Genomic DNA, 20,737 nt, shown 5'->3' on the forward strand with positions numbered 1-20,737 from the left:
TGGGGCAGAGCAGCTATCAAACATTCCATCATCACTATTCTACTGAACAGCACTGATGTGGAAGAAGAAGCAGGCCAGAGGACCGCCTCCATGGGCTGGGGGTGTTGAAGGCAGCCAGTGACCCACAATGCTTGCTTAGCACACATACGGGAGACTGCGTGTTCTCTTTTCTCCATGCTCACACTTCCCTGGTCGGCGACAGTCTTTTATTGGTTCATATCAATATTTCAAAATGGATTGACACATTATATTATTTATTAGAAAATATTTGAAAAATGTCTAAAGACAAGAATTCCCAATAGTACAAGGTTTCCCGTATGCCTGGGGATTTTCTGAAGGCTCCCGTGCCATTCCAGCTAGCACCTCAAGTTTATAGTCCTCATGTCCAGTCCTATAACCTTAGGGATTTTGCAGCAATATTCGTGATAAAACCAAGCCACTCATATTCCTCAGCTCTCCCAAGAAATAATGCAGCAGTTTTTAAGACCAGTAATTCATTTTTTAGCTATGGTCAGGCAAGAAGCTACTAAGTACTCTAAACTCCTCTTGTCACTGGCCTCCCATAGAAAATCACTGCTGTAGAAATGTATAACAATTTAGTTATACATTGCATTATACTGGTTTGCAAGTCCAGTAGGGTCTTTAGAATCAGTGTGCTATTCCAAGTATCAGATTTCCAGAATGGGGGGGTCTAGGCCCCAGAGAAACTGCAGCTAACGAGAACATACCTAGCTTTACCTGAGACACGCCTTTCAAATAAAATACACTTACCTTTTGGGTTATGTTGAATAATACTTCAACTTCATTAGAGTGATTTGTTATGGAAGTGCATTCTGTGTGAAACGTTGTTTCTAGAAGCCAAGAACCTAAAACTTTGACTCAAGTTTATAAACGTAGGATTAGATGGATTTGTTTTTTCTTAAAACCAGGTTCACATGGTTTTGGAATGGTCGCTTCTACCTTAATTATGATTCCTCAAGCAGTTTTCCTGACTTTTATGACGGCATTCTCAGTGACAGACAGTAATTGGAAACATGAATCAAATACTTACTGCATACAAAGCTCTTTGGTAAGTGCTCTATGTGAATTATTGTACTTATACCTCATAACCAGCCTGGGAAATAGTGATATTATTATCCCCATTTCAGAGATGAGGAAATGGAGGTTTAGAGAGGATAATTTGTCTGAGGTCATACGGTAAGTGAAAGAATTGTGATGTAACATTAAAGCGCATGAATTTTAGGTTGACAGCTGGATGACGTTATGTATGCACATACTTATGTGACCACTACTCGGATCAATGGAACATTTCCGGCTCCCCTGAAGGCTCCTTCGTGCATCTTGCCAGGCAATGACTCTTCTCAAAGTAACCACTATTCAAACTCTTTCATCATCTGTGAATTTTCCTTGTACTTGAACTTCATAGAAACAGAATCATGCAGTATGTCCTCTTCGGTGCCCAACTCAGCCTTATGTCCATGAGCTTTCGTACCACATCCGTGCTGTGTGTTCTAGGAGTTCGTTCTTTCTCGCTGCCGTGTGGTATTTCATTTGTGAACTTGCCACAATTTAGTTATCCATTCTACCACTGATGAACATTAGGGTGATTCCAAGTTTTTAGCTTTTGTGAATAGTGAATTAAATTACACGTTTTTTGGGGGTAGACAGAAACCCTTATTTCAACAGAAATAAGGCCTTCTAACCAGAAATAGAATTGTTGCGTCAAAGGGTGATGGATTTAGGATTTAAACCTCAGGTTTTCTGAGTCCACTGTTCTCCATTGTGCAACACCCACTACCTCATTAACAGCTAATATTGACTGAGAACTACTCTCTATGTGCTAGATACTCTGATAAGCTCTATTTTTCTAAGCAGGTGCTTGATCAATTGAGAACTTTCTGTAAGCTTTACTAATAACAGCAGGGGAAGTTTTATATTTGTTCAACAAATAAGACAGTCTTTTAAATTATCATTAAATAGCTGATGTATTACAGTGTATGTGGAATGCTTAGTAGCTTCTCTTCGAAAAGACCATAATACTATCCATCTTTGACAGACTTGTTTTGCTCATTGAAATGTATACAGTAGAGGCAGAGTTAGCAATTGATTGTTCATTTGCTTGTACACCGTAATTAGCTAAGGAAGAAACAAATCAATTTAAAACCAATTTCCATAGTCTACACATGCACAAGCATTGATTACAGACATGAATTTTCTGAATAAAAAGTGAAGCTAGCTAATCTCAATTTGTATTTCATCAAGTAAATGTCAGCTATCGATTTCTGTGGCTTACTACTGGTGAGGCCATCTGTCTGTCATTCTTTACAGGTAGCACAGCACAATCGCTTGTGCAGTTTAATTAGGTGTGGGCCAGCCGTTTCACTTGCGTGAGGAAGATGAAATATTCAGTCTTGGTTGAAGGAAAAACCTCAGCCAGCTGCCTGCTCTCTCACCCTCTTTCAGACTCTTACTCATCTTAATTTAATGCCCATTGATCCTTATTGTTGGATGTTGTACAGAGGAGCCCTTTTGTAACAGGGTGTTGGGAGATTGGGCTAAAACTGACTTTACGGGCTAACTGAATTTTCTCAAGCTTCCTTGAACTCTTGACAGCATGGCATCACATTTTAAGGGAATGACTTGACTGTATTATAGAACAGGCTTCCACGGCGCTGGTTTTCTGAAAGAGTAATCCGTGCTGCCTTGGTCACACAGGATTTGTACACAATTTGACAAGTTGTGATGTCTTCCGACCTGGAGTAACACGGAATGTGTAATCGTACACTGTGCTTGAATACAACTGTTCATTTAAAACATGGCCTGAGGTAACAGTGAAAATCATGTCTTCTTTTTCAAAAGACATACCATAAACTCTTTGTTTTCGGTTTCCTCACGTGTGGTGGGATATTAGCATCTACTTCAAAGGGATTTTGTGAAAGCTAAATGAGATAGTCCATGTAAAATGCTTAGAGCAATGCTTGTACATAGAAATCACTTACTAAATATTATCATCAGAGACATTTCTCATTTTCCATTTCCTTGTTTAAAGTTTAAGTAGTTTGTTATTCCAAGTATTCCTAAATGTTTGTCTTTTTTTTCTTTTTGTTTGGTGTGATTAGTATTTTTTTTTCCATTTCTTTTGGTTGGCCATTGTTTTTTAAACTAACTTTTCAAATAGGCAAACAATAATAAAGTAAAGTCCCCTGGGGATTACAGTTTTTTTTTTTTTTGACCGTGGTATGAACCTCTGATTTAGAAAAGAGAACCATTCTGTAGAAACATTTTTTTACAGTAGTTCTTGTAAAGTTTGATCAGTCAGCCATTTTGTCATATGGCTGTATTTCAAGCCAGCATGAGCTTGAGAGTCACGTGGGGGTATTTAAATGGAATTTAACTATTACTGGGAGCCCAGTAATAATAAACGTACTGGTTGTTTACTTCAAGAATCCTTGGGAAAACCCACAAAAACTTGGTATCCCACTTTTACCTGCTTTGCTGAATGCTAATATGCCATTTAATCGTGCCTGTAGACCCCCTGCCCTGCTCCCGGTATGTTACCATGAGCCCATGCTGCTGTTGTAATACCACAGGAGGCATGAAGTAATCAAATGGTAAATGATCAGCTTCTAGCTCAGGTCACTGTAGCTGGGGAGATGACTGACAGTGAGACATTTCTAAATAATGGGAGAGGGTCTTCCAGAAAGGACACAACCTGAAAAGTATTTTTCCTTCCAACCTGAAGCCAGAAAAACCAATAGAGCATCTCCCACTTAAGGACCAGAAGGCATTCACATTCATAGATATTTTGGTAGATGTTTTTAATAAAAGGCATGGGCTCTAATGCATGCTCACTTTTCAGTTCTGTCTCTTGCCACCTTCCTACTTGCACTCCCTGTACCAGTGTCTGTACTCCTTAAAATGGAGAAGGAACATCCGCATAGACTATAAAGCCAAGCCCGATGTCAGGAGCCAGGCTTACCTCTCAGATAGCCCTGGGGCCAGAATACACTGGAGGGCCCTTAGAGAGATGGGCTCCTAAAATATGCCAAATACCTACTCACCTGAGTCCTTGTCTACAGGCAACCTTCCTCCATCTGCCTATGACTTGGTTTTGCATATAGGTCTTATTTCTGGGGAGAAAATGGGCTGCACATAATAGAAGCATGCATTCTGTTCCTGTGCAAATTAGAATTTTCATTGGAAATGACTCAAATTGGGATTTTTTTTTAATCGTGATAAGTATACTCTTTATTTTTATTGATTTTTATTTTGAAGTTTATTTATTTATTTATTTATTTATTTATTTATTTATTTGGTGTGAGAGCAAGAGCCAGAGAGAGAGGGAGAGAGAGAGAGAAAGAGATTACTACCTGTGCTCTCTTCAAGGATTTTTATGATTTCAGGTTTTACATTTAGGTCTTTAACCCATTTTGAGTTTAAGTTTTGTGTATGGTGAAAGAAAGTGGTCCAGTTTCATTCTTTTCCATGTGGCTGTCCAGTTTCCCCAACACCATTTGCTGAAGAAAGGGATTTTGGTTTTACATAGCAGTACCATGAGGTTGGTTGAAGTGATTTTACTATTCGGGAAAAGGTTTATTTTCATGGTGCTGAAAAATCAGGGATCTGAGTCGACCTAACTGAGGGCTGGCCCCTGTATTATAATAAATTGACAAAGACAGTGGACAAAATTCTCTGAAGCCTCTGAGAGGACAGCCTTCTGGTCCCTCCCTGGGCAATATGCCACCCTGATTCCTGTACTGGACACACCAGAGCATTTCCTAATTAAATGTTGGCATCAGGAATGATGGTGTACTAAAAACCAATGTCAGTCTAGCCCTTCATGTGTATACTGGCACTGCAATCCTGCGAAGCAGGTAGCATTATTATCTTTCTTCTACATGTAAGAAAATCAAGGTTAACTTATGCAAGTCACAGAATGGTTCGTGGCCAAGCTTCAGTGCCAGAACACCTCTTCTGGGTTTGGTGCATGTTACGCCTTGCCTTACTGCCTTTCTTTTAGCCTGTTAGTTCTTCTTTTATTGGGTCTACAGGTCTAGAAATCAAAGTACTTAAAAAACCATTTGGTAGTTCCTTTGCTCAAATCACCAGGAGCATATGAACAATCTAAATGCATGTTCAGCCACTCAAAGATGTGATCTGTTCTCTGGCTGAGCGCCCCTCATCCATCATGCATGTTCCTAATAGACATGGCGGGTCTTGCACGGAGGGGAGCTTTTCTTCCTCTCTCAGTGGTGCTTCCTTTGAGGCATGCTACTGTTCAGGGGCCTGTTGAGATTTTGATTAAAAAAGACAGATATTGTGCAACTTCCATTAATGTTCTATTTCTCCTGTAGCAAAATGTAGGCTCTTGCAACTTTCTCAGGGGAATTTAATTTTCCATGTCTGTTGGCAAATTCAATTTTGAGTTTTACATAAAACACTAGAAAACAGTTAGTGGCCTGGTCATGGGTTATGCTTGTAATTCAATGATTCTCCGAGGTGATTTTAACCCTTTTGTAACCTCTTCTGCCCTTCTCTAATCCACAAACAACTAGATTTCTAATGTAAAAGAAACCTCTTTTAAAAATATAAAGCACCTAAGGTAGTTAGCATTCTTTTGTCCTTCTCTCTCTGGTTATGATAATGCCACCTGAGTTATTTTTATACTGTTCCCTGAAAGTAACAAAACCTTCTATAGATGAAGAAACCATGAAAATCTGTTTTGAAAATGCTTAATGCACAATAACTTATGTTAAGAGAGTGTATTATATACCTGAGCAGCTTTACAATGTCTCCAATGATAGTGTGGCCTTCTTTTTTATCTTTGTCTATCTCTATCTTTATCTCTATCATCTCTATCTCTATCTCTGTATTTATATCTTAGTGCCCCAGTCTTCACCTAACTCAATGTATCTATAATTTACATTCATTCATTCATTCATTCATTCTGGGACGTATTTCAGTTTTCTGGATTATGTGAATCTCTTCCTCTCCCCCAGCCCTCTTTCTTTGCCATGTGAATACTTCCACTTGTTTCTCCTCATTAACACTCTTCTGGTGTTGGAACAATGAGAAGACAGTGAGGAAAGTCAAATATAAGTTTGACTTCTTTTGTGATTTGACCAAACCAGTGTTTTAGACAAGTGGTCAAAAAAAATCAAGCAACAAGTACAAAGTTTGGAGCTGTAGTTTCCAGTATATATACATATATTATACATATATATAGTTCCCAATATATATATATTGGAAACACACACATATGTATGTATGCCATATATATATATATAATTTTTTTTTCTGGAGACTAGGAGTAAACTGGAACAGGGAGTAGATGTAAGTATTACCTTTCTGCTCCTCATATGACTTCTTCCCATAAGGCTACTATTTTTTGTTTTCTGGGATCCCACACTGTCATAATGATAATACCATGCAGCCAGTTGCCCACATTCCCTCAAAAAGACCAAAATAAAACTTGGAAGATAAATGAACTAGATATCCAAGTTTGTATTTTAAAGAAGCTTCAAATAGGGGCACCTGGGTGGCTCAGTCGCTTAAGCGTCCGACTCTTGATTTCAGCTCAGGTCATCATCTCATGGTTCAGTTTGTGAATTCGAGCCCCACAATGGGCTCCCCACTGATAGCATGGAGTCTCCTTGGGATTCTCTCTCTCTTCCTCTCTCTCCCCCCTTCCCTGCTCATGCTCTCTCTCTCATCTCTCTCTCTCACACACACACAAAAAAGCTTCAAGAGTATCAACTATAAGAGTCACATTTATAGACTACATTTAACCATTGAAAATGGAAAGAACCCAGTTTTGTGCCACGAGTTTTTGTTGTTGTTTTAAACGGTTACCTTAGCTAGAACCCGTGCTTTCTAAAGCAAACCAAAGAAGAAATTTTAATGAAAAAATGTTTCATAGACCGAGGGTTAGTAATTTTAGTTACTTAGATTACTTTATGAGAAAAAGGTCATAAAACGCATGTTTGACCAGGCCTGAAGCTTGTCCACATCTAATTGAACTTGGAAACCCACTTCACAGAGGTTTCCTTCTTGCTAAGCATCTGCTCTGCCCTGAGGGGAAGGAGACAGCTGAGCCTGGGGACAGTTGGGGCCCAGTTGTCTGCCAGAAGTGATCTCTTCTGTAGCATCTGCTTTTTGCTTGGTGAGCTCTCTCTGAAACACCCGAGTGCACAGCAGCCTGGAAAGATGATGGATTTTCCACTGTCACTGAGAGTGGGGATGGTTGTCCCTTATGGTTGAGGTGATTTCTCACTCTTAGTTTTGTAGGGTCCTGGGCTAGGTGATTTGGGAAATGGAAAATATATACTATGATCATATTTTACTCATACTTCCCTCTCCTTTTTCTTTTTATATTTAAGACCTGGTGATATAGCAAAAGCTTGGGTTTTATGCGACGGATCTAAAACAAAAGCACAGCAACTCTTCCCTTCCCCCCGTATCCAGGGCCTTACGGAGCATCTTGTTTTAGACCAGCTGATTTTTAGGAAATGCTCATTACATAATGAGAGGATTTGTCAGAGAAAAGGGGTACATAAATTAAAATTTCACTTAAAGAGAATTTGCACACTATTATATCTATATTTTATCTTAAAAGCAGTATGAGGGGTGCCTGGGTGGCTCAGTCCGTTAAGGTCCAACTTTGGCTTAGGTCACGATCTCACGGTTGGTGAGTTTGAGCCCTGCATTGAGCTTTCTGCTGTCAGTGCAGAACCCGCTTTGGATCCTCTGTCTTGCTTTTCCCTGCTTATTCTCTCTCTCTCTCTCTCTCTCTCTCTCTCTCTCTCTCTCAAATAAATAAAACATCTTAAAAAAGCAATATGAGCATGCAGAATGCTAAGATCACCCTTCTTTTCTTTTAATTCTGGGTAAAAGGAACAGTCAAGCTTTACTGCTTCTTCAGCAAAGGATAAAGGAAAATTTAAATGACATCTTCTATGGTTAAGCCACTTTCTGAATATCAGTATGTTTGAAGCCCATTGTTGGTGTTGCAAAAGCTTAGGCATAAATTTGTTTCTGTGGAGAAGACCTTGTTCTGAAGGCCTGCAGAGTTTGCGTTAGGAATTGATCAGATGTGCTCGAATTTGGGTGGGACGAACTTGACTTGGAAACCTTGAGGTCTTCCACAAGGAGAGGTGACTTTGGTGACTGCCAGTATGTGCAGCAGGCTCAGGCTCGATGCTTTCTGGTCCTTTTCTCTGATCCTCCAAAACATCTGAAAGGAGATCCATTTTAGAACAGGAAACATGCTCAGTGAAGTTTAGAGATTTGCCCCAGGATACAAGTTATAAAATTGTCAAATTGGGATTGTAATCCATGTATGTTTGGTTTGAAAGCTCAAATGTTTTTCATTGCACCTTTCTGCCTTTTTGAAAAAGCCAATAGTCACACTTTTTGGATCTGGTAGTGTTTCAGACATATATCAATAAACACAGTAGCCAATGTACCATGCACCATTAAACAAAGTGTTTCACACATGTATCACCGAACACAGTTACACATAAACTCTGAGCCACTAAACACAGTTTTTCACATAAATTTTACTAAATGCAGTATGCCCCCCGTGCCTAAGGGTCTCTTCTGGAATCGTGGCTAGTTGTGTTGCAAATGGTCAGGTATGAAAAACCCCAAACACCCAGCAATAAAAAAAAAGAAAGCTTGTATGTCTGTGCTCTACCTGGCAAGCTGGATGTGATTCATTTTAATATTTACTTTTCTCCTTTTAGAGGATTTTGGTTATCTGATGCATGTGCACACTGTGCATTCTTCTAGATACCCTAAAAGGTATCTGTAGGCCAAGCCAAGCCAAGCCACTATTGATCTGCATATCTGAAATTAATTACCCTGCTTTGGGTCCAGAGGCCGCATGGGGAGAACATTATGAGAGACAAGAGTTATGAAATTCAGTTCTGTTTATCTGTTACCAAAAGGGTCCTTTTGTCTATTTCCCCTGTTAATTCTTTCAGTTTTTGCATTATATATTTTGAGGCTATGCTATATAAATGCAAATTTAGGTTTATTTTCCTTGTGGATTGATGCATTTATCATAAAATCCTGATTTATCTCTAGCAATGCTGCTTTCTCTTTTTTTTTAATTGTTACAAATTTGAACTGTGGGAAAAAAAAACCCATAACACAAAATTTACCATCGTAACCATCAAAAAGAAAATTTTTTTAAACGTTTATTTATTTTGGAGAGAGGCACAGAGTGTGAGTCGGGGAGGGGCAGAGAGAGGGAGACACAGAATCCGAAGCAGGCTCTAGGCTCTAAGCTGTCAGCACAGAGCCCGATGCGGGGCTTGAACCCACAAACCATGAGATCATGACCTGAGCCGAAGTCGGACACTTAACTGACGGCGCCCCCCAGGTGCTCCTACCATTATAACCATTTTTAAGTGTGCAGTACAGTAGTATTCTGCTATTTCTTAAAAAGTCTACTTTGTCTGATGTTAGTGTAGCCCACAGATTTCTTTCAGTGAGTATGTGCCTGGCATAACTGCTTTCCTTTTCTTATTTCACTATTTTTGTGTTCATGTATTAAAAGTACGTCTGTTGGGGCGCCTGGGTGGCGCAGTCGGTTAAGCGTCCGACTTCAGCCAGGTCACGATCTCGCGGTCCGTGAGTTCGAGCCCCGCGTCAGGCTCTGGGCTGATGGCTCGGAGCCTGGAGCCTGTTTCCGATTCTGTGTCTCCCTCTCTCTCTGCCCCTCCCCCGTTCATGCTCTGTCTCTCTCTGTCCCCAAAAATAAATAAACGTTGAAAAAAAACATTAAAAAAAAGTACGTCTGTCATAAGCAGCATAGATTTCTGAAAATCTAGTCTGAAAATTTTAGTTTTAGATTTTTTAGCTTATGTATATTGATGAAATTGCTATTTCATGAGCTTATGTCCTACTATTTTACTATTGATTTCCTTCATTAATTTTTCCTCTTTCATGCCTTCTTTTGAACTAATCAAGTTTTTAATTTATTACTATACCATTTTCCTCTTTTTATTTATTTGCCTTTGGTTATAAATTATTTTACTGTTCTTTTAGTGTTTGCCTCGGGGATTTCAATATATGCACTAGACTTACCAGAATCTATTTTGAATGAATACTTGTTATCATTTCCTGGAAAATGTAAGAATGGAGAACAGTTTGCCTTGTTACCTCTTGTGCTATTGTCATATATTTTAAGTCTACGTATATTTTACACTTCCTTAGATAATATTCTTATTGTTTTATGTAGTCAATAGTTATTTAGTTTGACATTCATTTTTTTTAATTTGAGAGAGAGAGAGAGAGAGACCACTTGTGAGTGGGAGAGAGAGGCAGAGGCAGAGAGAGCGAGCGAGCGAGAGAGAGAGAGAGCGAGAGAGAATCTTAAGCAGGCTCCACACCCAGCTCAAGCCTGATGCAGGGCTCGATCCTACAACACTGGGATCATGACCTGAACCGAAATCAAGAGTTGGATGCTCAACCACCTGCGCCACCCAGGTGCCCCTAGTTTGACATTCTTATTTATCCTCTGTTATTCTTCAAACTTTCTTTTACTTCCATGCTTTCACCTGGGATCATTCTCTTCTTCCTGAAGAGTTCAGTCTTTACTCTGCATCTGCTGGTTATGAATTCTCTGTATTTAATTGATCTGAAAACATCTTTTTTTCTTTTTCATTAAAAAGAACTTTACCAAAGCATTACATACTTATGGGAAAGTGCACACATAATAAGAATACAGTGCCATGGGGCGCCTGGGTGGCTCAGTTGGTTAGGCGGCCGACTTTGGCTGGGGTCATGATCTCGCGGTCCGTGAGTTCGAGCCCCGCGTTGGGCTCTGTGCTGACAGCTCAGAGCCTGGAACCTGTTTCGGATTCTGTGTCTCCCTCTCTCTGACCCTCCCCCGTTCATGCTCTGTCTCTCTCTGTCTCAAAAAATAAATAAACGTTAAAAAAAAAAAGAATACAGTGCCATGATTTTTCACAAATGGGATATACCTGTGTAACCAGGGCCCAGCTCGAGAAAGAGAATGTGACCGGCCTTCCAGGAGCCCTTCATTGCTCCTCTCCACAGCTATTCCCACCCAAGGGTGTCCGCTTTCCTGATTCCTAACATCATAAATTACTTTTGACTGTTTCTGCATTTTCTGTCTATGGGATCATGTGTTACGTGCTGTTTTGTGATTCACTTCTTTTACTCAGCCACGATTTTGACGTTCATGCCTGTTGCCACGTGTAGTTATGGAGAATGGATGCTATCCTGTATAGTATTGCGTTGTATGGATACACCAATGTTCTTTATCTCTTTTACTGTTGATGGGCATTTGGATTGCCAATTTTGGTGGATTACATATAGCGCAGCTATGAATATTTTAACACAAAATTCATGTCCATCTCACATGCAGAATATCTTTACTCTATCCCAACAGCTCCAAAAGTCTTTACCCATCACAGCATCCACTCTAAGTCCTAGGTGTCATTTAAACATCATCTACATCAGGTGTGGGTGAGTCTTAAGATTGGATTCATCCCGAGGCAAAATTCCTTTGCAGCTGTGGACCTGTGACACCAGGCAAGTTAGGTGCTTCTAAAATAAATGGTGGGGGGCACCTGTGTGGCTCAGCCAGTTACATGTCCAGCTCTTGACTTCGGCTCAGGTCATGATCTCACTGTTCATGGGCTTGAGCTCTGTGATGACTGTGCAGAGCCTGCTTGGTATTCTCTTTCCCCCTCTCTCTGCCCTTCCCCTACTCTCTCTCTCTTTCTCTCTCAACATAAATAAACTTAAAAAAAAATAGTCAATAGGCATGAGATAGGCACATTTCCATTCTAAATGGGAAAAAATGGATAAAAAGAAAGAGATAATGAATCCCAAATAAGTCCAAAACCTACTAAGGCAAATTCCATTCGACCTTAAGGCTCCACAACAATCCTTCTGGGTCCCCTGGGTCAGCAGCATCCCCTCCACAGCCCACCAAGGCTCTGGGTAACAGCCTTCTCCCTGAGGCACGAGGTGGCAGCAACCTGGCCCTCCAAAGCCAAGGAGAAGACAGCCTTGCCCTCTAGGCCTGGTGCCCTCTGAGCCTGTGGTGACAGGTCTGCCCATCTCTGAATCACCCTTGGGACCATTCATCCCTTGCCTTGAAGGACAATGCATGTTTACAGTCACATAGCTCCATTGTCCCCTCCTGTAAAATCCTAGGAGGCTGAAAGCCTTCCTTCATTTTGCTTGGAATCTGTCCCTTTTAGTCCAAGCTGGCAGTGTCTCTCCTGGTATAATCCCATCTCTGGTCCTGGCTTCCACTGAAGTGGCTGCTTAGATATGCAGATCATCTCTCAATACGGTGATTGTCCAGCCACGCCCTTGGTGGGCTCTTCAGCTTGTGCTTTCTCATTTTTTCAAATATGGATAGTCTGAGAATTTTCCAGATCTTCCATTTCTGACTCCATTTAATTAGCAATTCCTTACATTTACTTTAATTTACCTCTCTCCTATCACACTTTACTATAAGCAGTAAGGAGAAACCAGGCCACACCTTTGGTACTCTGCTTAGAAAACTCCTCAGCTAAATACCCAACTTCATCCCCTCAGGTTCTACTTTATGTAAAACACTAGAACACAATCCAACCAAGGTCTTTGCCACTTTATAACAAGGATCACCTTTTCTCCATTGCCCAGGAACATGTTCCTGATTTCTCTCTGGGACCTCACCAGACCTACCTTGAATGTCCACATTCCCACCGACAGTCTCCAGGCTTTTCCTAACTTGTGCCTCAAAACTTTTCCAGCCTTTACACAGCACCCAGTTCCAAAGCTACTTCCATACATTTGGGTAGCTCCCCCCTACACAGTATCCAAATCCATATTAGTCTGCCAGTGCTGCCATTACAAATGCCACAGACTGGACGGCTTAAACAACCGAAATTTATTCTCTCACAGTTCTGGAGGCTGGAAGTCCAAAATCAAGGTCTAAGCAGAATTGTTTCTCCTGAGGTCTCTCTCCTTGGCTTTCAGATGGTTGCCTTCTCACCGTGTCTTCACATCGCCTTTCCTCTGTGCACGAGCATTCCTGGTGTCTCCTCCTCTCCTTCTAAGGACACTAGTCCCATTGGATTAGGCACCCACATTTATCACCTCATTTAACCTTAATTACCTCCTTAAAGGCCCTATTTCCAAATACAATCACATTGAGGGTTAGGGCTTCAATATATGAATTTGCAGGAAAGCAATTCAGTCAACAACAGGGCTCAAGTCACATTCCCACCCCCCACCCCCGCCCATATGGGCATCTAATGGATCCAGCAGCATTTATTGAACAAATAAATTCTTTCCTGCTGAATTTACAGTTTTGCAACTGTTATTAACCAAGTGACCATACATACGTGGGTCTGTTTCTGATGTCTCTCTCAAGTTCCATAGGTCAGTTTGTCTACTCTTGCATCATCACCACCCTGAACTTATAATAGGAGTTGACATACAGTCGAATAAGACCCCAGCTGTGTTCTCTAGATCACTCTGTTTATTTTTGGCTCTTTTCATTTCCATAAGAAGAATCAGTGAATTTTATCAAGTATTGGCTTGAATTTTGAGTTTGATTGCTCTGAATCTATAAGTCTTTAAAAAATGTCTCTTATTCAGTGGAGAAGTCTTGCACATATTTCTTTAGATTTAATTCTAGGAATCTGATGTTCTTTGATGCTATTGTAAAATATATCTCTTTACATTTTTCATTTTTGTAAGACATTTTTGTTAGATATATAACTTCAGGTTGGCAGCTATTTTCTCACAGCACTTACAAATGCAATTCTATTATCTTCTGGATGCCATCATTTTATTTTTGAAAAGTCGGCATCAGTTGTATTGTTGGCCCTTTGAAGGTAATATGTCATATTTTATTTGACTGCTTTTCTCAGTTTTCTCTTTGTTTTTCAATGGTTTTACTATATGAGTTCATCTCCAAAGATGTGCCTCCAATGAATTGTGCCTCCAGTATTTTTGCCCTTTTATTAGTCCCTCCCCTTTAATCGAGGATCGCCCTGTGACTCACTCCTGACCGATAGATACATCATCTTTGACACTATTTGACTTCTGAAGCTGAGTCATAAGTCTTGCTGGTCACTTGACGTCTTGGAACACTCGCTTTTGGGATGCTCCCCATGAGAATCTCGCTGTCAGGAAGTACAACTATGTAGAGACCACCAGGCCATAAACAGTTGAGCCACGTGGAGGGCCCTGAAAGATCCTGGAAGATAAATTTCCATTGGAAAGACAGAGAGAGAATGAGAGAAAGAGAAAGAACATTTGGGATGCCAGATATAAGAGTGAATAAGCCCTTGGAAATCTGACTCAGTCAAGCTTTCAGATGACTGCAGCCCTACCACCGTCTGACTGCAAGTGTGTGAGAGACCTCAAGCAAGAATTGTATAGCTTTAGCTGGTCAATCCACAGAATTATGAGAGCTGAGAATAAATTATTTTAAGACATAGATAAGTGCAAAAGAAGGTAACACTTAGATGTAGCATGTGGTTGAAACAAAACCTTTAAGTGTGTGGCATTAGCTTTGGGACCAGAATGCAGGAGGACACTAGAGGATCCTCATGGGAACTGTGATGCACTGGAAACGACAGTGAGGAGGCTATTACAAGAGGCTGAAGGAAAGGCAACCCATGTAATGAGTCAGAAAATATAGGAAACCGTTGCCTGAGGTAACATGGACAACAGAAAATGTACTTAATGAAATCATGAACCCGTGTAAGGAGATTTCCAGCAAGAATGTCGAAAGTGCTAATTGGTTATTTTTAGTCATGTATGATGAGGTTTTATACAAGAGAAAGACAAAGAGAGAGATGCTAAGGAGAAACTTTTCTGGTTTCAAGGAGAAACTGGAGAAAATATAAAGGATCCAGGGATTACTGAGTGTAAAAATAAAGCTGTATCTTATTCCCTGCCTCCTCATTTTGCAAAAGCTCTTAATATAGGACCTGATCTCAGGATAAAGATTATCTCAAGGGTGCAGCTGTAAGATTATTAAGATTTCAGAAAATGTGTGTTACAGACTGTTAGAACGGGACAAAAATTTCCTGAGAATCTTAAGGGTGTTGGTCCTCAGCACCCTGACTTTCAGCACAATACAGACGGGGGTCTCTCTCCAAAAGACCTGTGAGTGGGCCTTTTGTTTAGTGGAGTGGATCCCACTGCTCTTTGTAGGAATCCCAGTGATCTTTGAGAGAATTATATTGATAGAGCATCATGATCTTGGACTAAAAGGGATGGAGGTAGTTCAAGATATAAAGAACCTCTGGGTTTCTAACCTTATACGGGCGGGAAGCAGGCTGAGATAGTTACTTAGCTGCAAGTACAGGCCATTTCTTGTAGAAAAGGAAATTTTGAATTAATACCCAAGAAGGAGGAGACAAGATTGGTAGAACCAGGAGCCTAGGAAAACAACTCCTACAACTGAGCCCTAATCGAGGAACTGGCAACATATGCCCAAATGGATTTCAGAATTGCTTTGGACCAGTGGCTGCTATGTACTCTTGTCCCCTTATGTCTCCCACCCTGTCCCTCTGACTGTCACTTTCGAACGTCAGTGTCTATTGCAGTTATGGTACCTTGGCACTACTATTGTCTGCTGAGGGGGTGGGGGCAGACAATCTGAGTCTTTAGTTCACAGGTCATCGGTCACAATGAGATGATGTTGGCCTTGGAGATTTGTGCTGGCCCAAGCTTACCTACATTTGGCCTGATTTCAATACTGCAGTATGCTTGGCTTCTCGTACTGAGAAATTTAGAAATCAGCAAATATCTTAGGGGGAACGTGGCAAAATATTGGCTTCCTTCCTTATACCTGTCTTGTCCAAGATCCTGTTATGGCTGTTCCAATTGCTTTTGATACCAACAAGCAGACATTTTTGCATTTTATCCGTTTTATAAAAGTTCTTAGTAGGAAGGTTGGTCTGATGAAAGCTACTCTGTCATAGTCTGAGAAGTCCAAGTCTTTCATGAGGGTGTTGTTTGAGAATGTGGTTCATTCACACACCGCTATCGTTTAAAAGATGCCCCCAAAGAATTTCTCTCTAGCCTGAGCTCCAAGAAGAGGGCTTCTTCCAACCAGGATTTTTATCAAGCAAAGTGAACTATATAACTGATTGTGTTCCCGTCTTTGCATTTCTATCTTATTTCTAACAAATATTTGGGGTTTTATTAGATACATTTTTTTTCTCTTGGGGAAGTGGGGGATGGCTTTACATTTGGCCTTGTTCTCATTACTCACTTACTGTATTTTTGTAGTCTTTAAAAAATCTATTTGGGAATAAGGTAATGTGTGAATTAAGAAATAATGATAAATTTTTCTAATTGGAAGTTGAGGAAGTCCATCGAAGCTTACAGAGGACTTACAGGATTTACAGAAGTTACAGAGGAATTTTTTTTTCTTTTTTTATTATTGAAATGTAATTGACATACAAGGTTATGTTAGTTTCAGGTGTACAAAATAGCAGTTTGACAATTCTATGCATTACTCAGTGCTCATCATAAGTGTGGTCATCATCTGTCACCATACAATGTTATTTTTAAATTTTGTTTGAAGTGTATTTATTTATTTTGGGAAAGAGAGAGAGAGAAAGAGAGAATGCATGTGCAAGTAGGGGAGGGGCAGAAAGAGGAGAGAGGGAATCCCAAGCATGTTCTGCAGTGCAGAGCCCATTTGGGGCTCGAACTCATGAACTGTGAGATCATGACCTGATCTGAAGTCGGGCCACTTAACCGACTGTGCCACCTGGCACCCCCATACAACGTTATTTTTATAATATCATTGGCTATACTCCCTATTCTTTTAATCTCTGTGACTTACTTATTTTATAACTGGAAGTTTGTGCCTTTTAACCCCCTTATCTCTTTCCCCCATCCACCCCCTACCTCCCCTCTGGCCACAGAGGACTCTTCTTACATATTAACTGATGTGTCTAAGTTGATGTTTTACCTAATCATGAGCAATCTTTTAAACAAAATGAAGGTAACGTTGGTCAAATCTTTTGATTAACTTAAATACAAAATAATCATCTGTGGGAGGAGAATAAACTTGGATTTATGGTAATAAATGATTCCTTCCCAGAAACCAAACGGTGCACTGATGCCCTGGAAAATGCTATTTAAATATCAGGGACAAACAATTCACTGACAGAGGGGAGGTTTATGGTATCCCGAGCACTCTACTGTTTAGGTTTTTTGACAGCCAGGCTGTGCTAGTTCAAATACAATAAACTGTAGTGTAAACAGAATGAGAACAAGGTATTATTTAATTCAGTTTATTTGTCTAGGGAATAGAGTCCTGGGCATAGTAGCTTACAAAGCATGTTAATTTGAAAATAGAATTTCATAGAATGTGTATGTGATAGGTGTGAAATCGCAAAGTGTGCCAGCAATAATTCTCCTCATGCCTCCCTTCCATTTCCCTTCCTCATTTCCTTGACTCATCACGTATCACTCTGTTACTTATTCCAAATAAACAAGTCAGCAACCACCGTATTTCTATTGCTGAGTTACGGGCGGGGGCAAAAGTGAAATATTTAACAACCTTCTGGCATGGGTACCAATCAATCAGAAAAGCCATGGATCAGTCAGAACCGGTGGCTCAATCGGTCGGAACAGGGGCCGGCCATGAACGCCATTAACAAGACATGGCTGTACTTAAGCAGAGCAGCTGAATCCCAACACTGGTTATGTCCGCCGTTTGTTTTTTGGTTTTGTTTGTTTTTGTTTTTGCTTTGCTTTTAATTTTAAGGGAAGAAGTAAGAAAGGAAGAAGCTGAAACTCCGTTCTCTTACCCCTATGGTCTGTTGCCTCGTAGATCACATTATTTATGGAACAGACTATATTTTTCTTCGTCTTAAAAGTTGCTTTTTTTTTTTTCTGTTGCAAGATGTTTAAAACAGACCATAGTGAAAGGCTTTTTCTTAGTACAATTTATTTCCTTTCAAGTTACAAAAGAACTTAGAAAACATCTCATCTTATCACACTCCTTGTTTTTTCTCAAAGGAAGTCTCCAGGGTAATGAAACATTTGGTGACTTTTGAGGAAGAGGAATAGAAGCAAGGAGATAATTTGGTTTTTTCTTTTATCATTTAAATTGAAACAAAGCATATGGTTGTATTAATGAAAGGAATGGGTCTTAGGCCGAAAGAAGAATAGGAGAATGCACCCATTGCAATGTAGAAAAATACTTCCCACTTAATGAGACAGTTTGCTTGAGGAAAATTTGAAATATTGAAAGGAAGAAAAGTAAGTCAAATTATATTTTGGGGTGGTGGTGAGCTGGTTGGGTGGTGGGAAGGAAATGAAATCGAGTAATTTTTTATAGAATCAGGGTTTTATGGCTGGGAGGAAAATTGGATGCCCTCATGTCTTGTTCCCTCCTAGTTTACATAAAGAAATGGAGCTCCAGAGAGGTTAAGTGGCCTGCTTGGGATCACACATCTAGTTATTTACTGAGAAGAATGGAAAAGTAGAAAGAAAATCTAGCTCCTGAACCAATTAACTTTGTTTAGATTGCATGTACATGGTATTGACGTAACTGAGTTAATTCTAAATTAAAACAAACACAAAAACCCCAGACACACGGGAATATTGCGCACCTCCTCCCGGACGCAAGGTGGTTTTAATTCCCCCCCTTCCTTTTTTGAATAATTGGTATACTTGTTTTTTTTCTTTTTAATATTTTTAAGTGTGATAAAATACACACTTATCATTTTTTTCCATTTTTAAGTACACAGCTCAGGAGTGTTAAGTACATTTGCACTGTTGTGCAACCATCCCCACCCTCCATCCACAGACTGTATCTTGCAAATCTGAAACTCTGTACCCCTTAAACGACAGCTCTCCCCCACTCCCCCAGCCCATGGCAACCACCGTTCTACTTTCTGTCTCCATGGGTTTGATTCCTCTGGATACCTTGTTTAAGTGAGGTCGTACATTCTTTGTCTTTTTGTGACTGGCATATTTCACTTAGCATAATGTCCTCAAGGTTCACCCACACTGTAGCATGAGACAGGATTCACTTCCTTTTAAAGCTGAGTAGTATTCCGTTGTGTGTATATACTGCCTTTTATTTACCCATTCTTCCAGTGATAGACTCTTGCATTGCTTCTACCTATTTTCTTTTTAATTAGCCATCTGGGGTGTGCACAGGCCCTTCCAAAGTGCGTGCTCAAGATAAGATTGGAACAATTACTATTCCATGTGTGACCCTAGTGTTACAGAGGAGTAGGCTGCATATTATTTTACCAATGTAATGACATATGATACGTTTTCTTTGCAAACTCATAAGCTTTGGGGTGAGAAAAGAAACTCACAGCTGGCCTGGCGTATGATGTTTAGTTAAGGCCATAGACATTTCTTAACATGATAGAATTTATGAAATTTGGAAATGGAAGGCATCTTGAAAGAGCTAAGTGTAGAACTTGAGCATTTGGGCTCTGGCATCAGGCACACCTAGGTTAGGGCTCCCAGAGTTCTGTGACCTTGAGCAGATTATTTAAATTCTTAAATATAAAATGTGGTATGGACTTCATGGGCTTTACTAAGGATTAAGTGAGACAATGCAATTAAAGTGGTTAACATGGTTCGTTGTACAGAGTGAAGGCTCAATAAATTCTGGCCAATGGTCAAATCTTCTCACCCTGCAGATAAGGAAGCTGAGCCTTAGAGGGAAAAGTGACTTGCCTAAGATTACACAGACAAAACCACAAAGGAGGCATTTGATTTCTATTTCAAAAAGAATGAGAGGGGTTTATTTGTTCAAAATCAACTTTCTCTCATCGAAACTTTGCTAGTCATTTATGAATGTTTGCGGAAACTCATGCCAAGAAATAACGTGGTGAACACTCTTTTTCCCCACTTTTTGTTTATTTGTTCTATCATGTAGTCATTCAATGACTTCCTTCATGTACTAAATAAGTCGTTAAGTGCCTGTCACGTGACAACCGCTTAGGGGCCCTGGGGTCAGAACAACTTTGTGGAGGAGTTGGGCCAGTGTGATAAGTGTGCCAGGGGGGATAAACCTACAAAGAGCAGGGGAGCCTACAGGAGACTAACTTAGGCCTGCAGGGTCAGGAAGTATGGAGAACTGGAGACAGTATGTGGCCCAACTCCAGGTTGCCCTTTGTTTGCATAAAACTGAATATGCCTGGCCTCTGCCTTTTAACCAGGGGGCAGAATTGCCACATAAACAGCACCTGAGAATCTAACTGGAAAGTGCAGCATATGTACAATGGTAGGGAGCCAGTAGACAGAGTGATTGATTCTGCCTAGAGGGTTTGGGGAGAGGTGTGAAATAGGGTGAAGGGAGGGCTTAATGGCACATGGCTCCAGGTACTGGGGACACAGGCTATACACAAGAGACAGGGGAAGGAGTGTGGGGGGAGATGAGCCTGCGGTGGGAATGTTCCAGACCTTTCCTGCTGATGAGTGTAAGGGGGTCATGTCAACACTTACTGCCTGGATTCTGAGGGCTTTTTTATTGTTATCTAATCCTTCAGGTTATGCCTAAATTCTCTCTCAGGTATTTCTGGGCAAACTGCCACTTCCAACAGCAAGATATCTGTCTCCTGTGGACTCAGGATCAATGGCTTCAATTCTTCTGCTCTGGTGTCTTCATCTAGTCTCTTTGAGCTTGCCACTGCTGACTGTGCCCTCCTCCAGAATAGTCTCTGCCTAGCCAGGACACCTTGGCAGGTGGCCACCCTCA

At 40.5% G+C, this 20,737-nt stretch overlaps 1 protein-coding gene across 1 annotated transcript in view; it reads left to right on the top strand.

Annotated features, from left to right (window-relative positions):
• The window catches only part of LOC102901884 (protocadherin-8-like), a 43,989-nt gene that overhangs the window by 13,340 nt on the left and 9,912 nt on the right, over positions 1–20,737 (top strand). The window contains 1 exon segment of the mRNA XM_045053734.1: positions 930–1,069. The gene's annotated coding sequence lies outside the window, so the exon portion shown is untranslated.

The sequence above is a fragment of the Felis catus genome, chromosome A1 (genome assembly GCF_018350175.1).
Source record: "Felis catus isolate Fca126 chromosome A1, F.catus_Fca126_mat1.0, whole genome shotgun sequence".
Taxonomy (NCBI): Eukaryota; Metazoa; Chordata; class Mammalia; order Carnivora; family Felidae; genus Felis; species Felis catus.